The 7,190-nt window shown below is 37.6% G+C and overlaps 1 protein-coding gene across 1 annotated transcript in view; it reads left to right on the top strand.

Annotated features, from left to right (window-relative positions):
• The first annotated feature begins 2,713 nt into the window (after positions 1-2,713).
• Positions 2,714-7,190, top strand: part of LOC141336839 (B-cell CLL/lymphoma 9 protein-like) — a 59,516-nt gene continuing 55,039 nt past the window's right edge. The window contains exons 1-2 of the mRNA XM_073842568.1: positions 2,714-3,430; positions 6,593-6,749. The gene's annotated coding sequence lies outside the window, so the exon portion shown is untranslated. The remainder of the gene's footprint in view (positions 3,431-6,592; positions 6,750-7,190) is intronic.

The following is a 7,190-nucleotide window of genomic DNA, read 5'->3' as shown; positions in this document are numbered from 1 at the left end:
AATCTTGTGCTGTTGTTTTTAGCCGGCCCCCCCAAACGGGGCGATGGAATCGCTTGGGTTTGTAGGTGGTAGTGACGCTTCAGGATTAGATTGCCAGCAAATGCATTTAATCCCACGAGTCTCACCTCTCTTCTTCCTCAGCATTTAATATTCTGTAGTCTGAACAACAGATACTGTCACCTCCGAACGCTCGCTCGCTCGCTCACTAGTTATTGTTTTGGTGTCGTCAAAATTAAGAGAAATGTATTTTAATGCTCTCTCGCTCCCTATTTCAGGCTCGAATAAATAGCAATTTCTTGTTGTTTAAGTAAGTAAATATATTTCTGCTCTCGCACTCAGATTATACTTATGAAATCCGTTTGTATTCTGCCGCTCTCTGGTTTTGCATGAAGTTTTGTCTCAGTGGAGCGGGGTGATATAAGGATTATGTGTTGCCAAATGGGATCAGCAAAAGATTTTGGGAAAGATTGCTGGACCTGTGGTATAATCTTGTGGGAATGTGTTTAACATGAACTATGTGCCCTCAAAATGGACAAAAGACACTATCTGGATTTCTTAATGCAAAATGACCACTTATGGCCACGGGTGTTTTAGTATTAATTGCCCAGAAATGCCATATTTTATCCTACTATCATCAGAAAAAGATGCATTTTTTTGCATTATTTACATTATTTGTTCATGCCACAAATTATATATTAAAGTATTTTTGACCCTGAACCACAAAAATAGCCAACAATACATTGTATGGGTCAAACTTACTGATTTTTTATGCCAAAATCATTAGGATATTAATTAAAGGTAATTAATGTTCCATGAAGATATTTTGTAAATTTCCTACCATATATAATTTTTGATAAGTAATATGCATTGCTAAGAGCTTCATTTGGACAACTTTAAAGGCTATTTTCTCAATATTTTGATTTTTTTGCACCCTCAGATTCCATATTTTCAAATAGTTGTATCTCAGCCAAATATTACCCTATCCTAACAAACCATACATCAATGGGAAGCTTATTTTAGTCAGCTTGTATGATGTATAAATCTCAATATAAAAAAATGAACCCTTATGACTGGTTTTGTGGTCCAGGGTCACATGTATTTATTTAAATGGTGGTATTTATTATTTTTTATGCTGCACTTGGATGCACAGATGCACTACTTGTTCCATTTATATTGTTATGAATATTGCATATTCAGACTCACCATACTTATTTGACATAGTAGGGAATATACTTGTGGAATGTGTAAGGACTGGATAATTTTTGTTAATGTATCACATTAAACACTAGACAGGTGGAAGTTGTGTGAGCTGGTCTGGATTGCTGGTGGTTTTTGTTACTCTCCTTTTCAGTCTGAACGGGTTTCTCTCTGTAATTTGTTATCAGGGACCTGAACCTGACTGAAAACCAATCTCTATATAAAGTTTAAAGGATTAGTTCATTTCCCGAATAAAACTTTCCTTGATAATTTACTCACCCCATGTCATCTAAGATGTTTAGTCTTTCTTTCTTCCTTAAAAATTAAGGTTTTTGAGGAAAACTTTCCACGATTTTTCTTCATATAGTGGACTGCATGGGGTTCAACAGGTTGAAGATCCAAATTGCAGTTTCAATGCAGCTTCAAAGGGCTCTACACGATCCCAGCTGAGAAATAAGGGTCTTATCCAGCTAAATTAAAATTTTTATAAATTAAAAGTCTTAGCGGGTAGTTCTTTATCTGTGTACTCTGGTTCAGAAAGGTAGGGGAGACCAAAAACTTAAAAATCATCCAACGTTGTTTTACTTTTTTTGTAAAGGGTGTTTGACTTTCTTTGCACGTTCGCTTTGTAAACACTGGGTCGGTATTTCCGCCTACATCACGCATGCGTGATTATGTAATGCGTTTTTATAAAAATGACAGATTGTTTCACTAGATAAGACCCTTATTCCTGGGTGGGATCGTGTAGAGCCCTTTGAAGCTACAATGAAACTGAAATTTGGACCGTTGGGCACCATTTAAGTCCACTATATGGAGAAAAATTCTGGAATGTCTTCATTAAAAACCTTACATTATTTTTGACTAACGAAAGAAAGACATGAACTTCTGAGCAAATTATCAGTTAATTTTTATTCTGGAAGTGAACTAATGCTTTAATGTTTTCTCTTTGTTATAATAATTATCAAAATGATATGACATGTTTTCGCAAGATCACTTAAACTAAAGGAGATGTGACTGCAATTTTGACACCACTTACCTCAGTGTCTCACTCAACAAAACAGCTGCACAGCAGTATTCAACATGTCCTTACTACACAAGTGAGCTCTTCCTTGCGTTGATTAGCCATTCATTTGAATGACAAAGAATTTCGGGTGGATTGAGAGCACATTCGCTCGAATTGATCTCCGCCGTCAGTCACTATATTCAATGGCGAGTCAACCTGACCTAGAATTGCTACTTATCACAATATGGACTGAACCATCCGGCCGGATCAAAGAGGGGGGGAGGTGAGCACACATCAGCGGCACTCGCTTATTTCTGATGGGGGAAGCCATGTTAGTGCCGTGAGCTATTTTAATCACCCGTGTTTCATAAGGAAAGGCTGTGACTAGCACGTTTTGGGGAGAGCGAGTCGCTCGCGAAGCCCCGTCGCGAGGAATCGGACACCCCTCTGTGTTTTTCCAACCGCACACTTTTCACCATTAAAATATAGCGGCTTTTCCCAACCACTGTAAAGGAGAGCAGTCCAAAGGATAAAGGAAATAGAGTATCCTTTTCGCATCTGAAACATATAATGTCGAGTAATATAACAAAAAAATCAAGCGTTACGATACATTGTCTATAAGGACCGACGTTGGTTCTCATAAGAGATCTTTGTGTCGGTGCAGCCAGCTGCGGTTATTATTTGATCCACTGCTATTTTTAACGCATATCACTCTTTCTACAAATACACTGCAGGCTTGATTTAAAGCGTTTATTCCAGTGGATCTCTAGCACACAAGAGCCTGCAGGATTTTAAGCTCTCTCCCTCTCTCTCTCTTTGGCCAGGAGCTTGATAAAACAGCTCCCCTCCCCCAAGCTTTGGCGAAACAGGAACAACTTCTTTGAGAGAGAAAAAAGGGCTGCATAAGTTTGGGACGTCTTGGATCTGCCGTTTGGCCATTTGTAGTCCGGAGCTGAGATTTTTTCCTACACCGATTCTTGGGGTTTTTACCTAGGATTGTCGGCGCCCTTTGTTAGCGAGAAGGCTCGGGCATCCATGCTCTTGAATTTTTTCTTTGGAAAATGGGATACCTCTAGGATTATAATGAGGGGAATGCGCTCGCTTGTGGAATAACTTCACTTTTTTTCAGTGGGAATGGAATTCGCGGAACCTTGATTTATCTTATCAATTGCAAATGCAATGGGAAAAGTGCTTTGTGTGGAATATTCGCTGTTGCCGTGCTCAACATGGGTAAGATTTGTTTTGCTTTCGTCCATACTTTTCTTCCATGCTCGATTGGCCTGGCTCCCATTGAATTATACTTAGGAAACCCCAAAGAATGACTCATTTCGGGTTATTTGGTTTTTAACGTTACCAATGTATACTCTAAGCGCTCTCAGTTAAAGATTGTGTTATATATTTTTCGGAATCAGCATGCATTCAGTAGGGCACGTATAACTTTCTTGCAAATGCCATTATGGCTGGAGATGCTAAAGGAAGCTTGTTTTCCCACCCCGCGGTTTTCCCTCTCACATACTTACTTTTAATCGCCACAAATCTCAACTATTCATCTTAAAACGTTTACGCACGGTGCGTACGGGGATATACGTTCAAAACACTAGTGTTTCTCTCGCGAACGCCGTTGCTTCCCCAACTTTCCTCGGTTTTTTGTCCTCCTCAGAGAATCCACCAGGTTACAAGGAAGTTCGTGAGGCCGCCGCTGCGTGTTTTTACAGCACTCCATTGTTACATCAAACCTCATTTACTTTTCTTACAATGTTGCTAAAACCCTCGTTTTGAAACCGTATATCCAGCTAAATGTGATACGCAACTCGGCTGCAGATATAAATGGTGTTTTGTTGTCTATTAGCTTCCTCTGTGTGCAGGTATCTGTGTTGGGTTACTAGAGAGAGGCTAGTTAACTCTGCTCAGGCCTGCACACAGCAGGGTGTATCACAAATGAGCAAAAACATAAGCAACCAAGGTGTTTTTGAACTAGGTCTTGTTCATAATCCTGTCAATATGCGTTTGACCTTAGGAAGTTTTTGTGCTTGAGCTGGGCTCAATATAGATAAGGTTGTCACAGTCAAGGAACTCTCATACTTTGAATATTTGTGATATTATTTCAAAAGGAAAGCCTATGTTTGCTGGGTGTGGTTTCTAAGTATGAATGTATAACCTTGAATGTTTTATTTATGGGTATTACAACCTTTGGTTACCCTGGTTTGAACTTGAGTGACTTTTAGTGCATTATGGATGTACATTAAACACTGGTCTTTAAAGTGGCGTTTACAGTTGAAGTCAAAGTTTACGCACACCTGGCGGAATCTGCTAAATGTTAATTATTTGACCTGAATAAGATATTTCACTTAAAAGATGTTTACATATAGCCACATGAGAAAATAATAGTTGAATTTATAAAAATGACCCAGTTCAAAAGTTTCCAGATGCTTGATTCTTAATACACTGTGGTCTTATCTGAATGATCCATGGCTGTTTTTTGTTTTGTTTTCCCTCTACTGCCTGCTATTCTTCAGAAAAATCCTTTAGGTCTCGCAAATTCTTTGGTTTTTCAGCATTTTGTGTATTTGAGTCCTTTCCAACTATGACACTGATTTTAAGATCCATCTTTTCATACTGAGGACTTTTCATACTGTGAGACTCATATGCAACTATTATAGAAGGTTCAAACACTCACTGATGCTTCAAAAGGAAACACAATGTATTAAGAGCCAGGGGTGTGAACTTTAAACAGAATGAAGATGTGTACATATTTCATTCATCATATGTTTTTATTTAGTACTGCAAAATAAGTTACATTTACCCATATCTTCAAAAGTTTTCACCCCCCCCCCAGCTCTTAATGCATTGTTTATTTTTCTTCTGAAGCATCAGTGAGCGTTTAAACCTTCTGTAATAGTTGCATATAAGTCCCTCAGTTTTGCTCAGTGTAAGAAGATGGATCTTAAAATCATACGTTCATCGTTGGAAAGGGTTCAAATACACAAACACTGAGAAACCAAATTATTTGTGGGACCTAAAGGATTTTTCTGAAGAACAGCAGGCAGTTTAACTGTTCAGGATAAACCAGGGACTCATGAACAACTATCACTAAAACAAAACAAACTGCTGTGGATCATTCAGGTAACAACACAGTATTAAGAATCAAGTGTATGTGAACTTTTGGACAGGACAATTTTTGTAAATTCAACTCTTTTTTTTTTTTTTTTTTTTTTTTTTTTTTTTTTTTTTCTCTCATGGACTATATATGAGCGTATTTTATGTGAAGTATCTTATTCAGGTCAGTACTAAATAAAAAAACCAACAACTCTTCCCTCTTATTTTGGTAAAATAATTAACATTTTGCCAATTCTGCAAGGTGTTTGTAAACTTTTGACTTGTGACTTTTGATCACAATTTGGATATTGATGAGGAAGTATGTTTATTAATGACATCAAATTTGTTTTATAGTCAGGAATAAATACACGGATTGTGTACTAAATTGCTGGCTGTATGCTATTAGGGGTAATAAATTACAGTGTTTTTCTTGGTAAGGGCTGACCTTTAAAATACAGATGCTTTTTGTTGAGTTTAAGAAGGAAGATATTATCTAACCTAACTACTGTGTTTAGGAGCCTATGAACCAACCGCTTTGCATGTTCATTTTTGCCTAAAATCACTTATGGTTGTGATCTGAACCTTAAATGTACTTTGTCAGTCTTGTAGACTACAACATAGCAGACCTGAGGGAAATCTTCCCCCATTCTTTTAACGTGTGTGTGTGTGTGTGTGTGTGTGTTTAGAGAATGGAATTCTTGTTGTACCTATCCACAAAGTGAGTCATGTAATTGCTGCCGTAGGTTTGGTTTTGTCAAGAATTAGCATGTGGTGATGTTCGTTAGAGCGATTGAAAAGGAGGGAAAGTTCTAATGTTTCTTAGATTTATTCTGGCAAGCCTTCTATTCGTTTTGGCTTGGCCTCACCACAGCATTCAGCAATAATGCCCGGTATTTGTCCCAAGTTACTGTGCAATAAAGAGAAGCCCAATACCGAATTGTCTGAAATATTGCATACTGTGATATAAGAACAGTTTGGGTTTTCGTTATTGAATCTTAGTTTCTTGCTGCCGAATAATGTCGAACTGCATTGGCGTTATTTGGAACCACACTTTCAAAAAACGGCTTCCTGTTTTTGCCCTCATTTCTGCACTTTCCATGAAATCTCATCATTGCTTTTATGACTTGCACATAATCTGAGTGCAGCTAATTCTACTTGACATCTAAGAATAAATGCTCAAATAAGAAAAATCACACAACAACCTCTACCACCGTCAAACATCTAGCACTATCTTCAGATCTTCTGCGGTTATGTGTATGTTTGTGGTCTGACTCTGAACTGCTTTTTTCTCCACAGGTGTTCGGATAGAGTCTGTGATCTCCTGAGCTCACTGGTTTAATCTACAAGAGAAGAGGCGCTTACAAATTCACACACACTATTTACAGTGGAAATTATTTGCATGGTCTTCAGATGAGGGAGAACAGGAGACTCTGAAACCTGAGGGGTGTTCAAGGTAAGTTCACTTACGGGTTTACACATTTAAGACTTTTTGTAAAGAAAGCATTATTTTTTATATCAAATCAGTTGTTTTTTCACAAAAGTTAATTAGCCCTGCTAATTTATTTGAGTCTCTTAAGGAGCAAGCCAGCCCACAAGATTTGAATTGAATGGTATATTTATTGATAGAATATATATATATACAAGTATAAGTAGGCATTAGTATTTCTCATGCTTGAGATTATGGATGTGTGTGAGTTTTATTGAGGAGAGATTTGCTTTTGTTTTTAAATTAATAATTCACCCAAAGATTATTAACTTGATTTCTTCCGTCAAACATGAAAGGAAACATTTGAGCAATGTTTTGGCTGTGTTTTTCCATGCTGTCACAACTGATAGAGACAAAACTAAAGTAAAAGTATCATGAGTTTTGTGTGTCAGACAAACCAAAATTGAA

Source organism: Garra rufa, chromosome 6 (genome assembly GCF_049309525.1).
Source record: "Garra rufa chromosome 6, GarRuf1.0, whole genome shotgun sequence".
In the NCBI taxonomy this organism is placed as follows: domain Eukaryota; kingdom Metazoa; phylum Chordata; class Actinopteri; order Cypriniformes; family Cyprinidae; genus Garra; species Garra rufa.
Note: the sequence above shows the minus strand (reverse complement) of the source record. Positions and strands in the feature narration are given on the sequence as shown.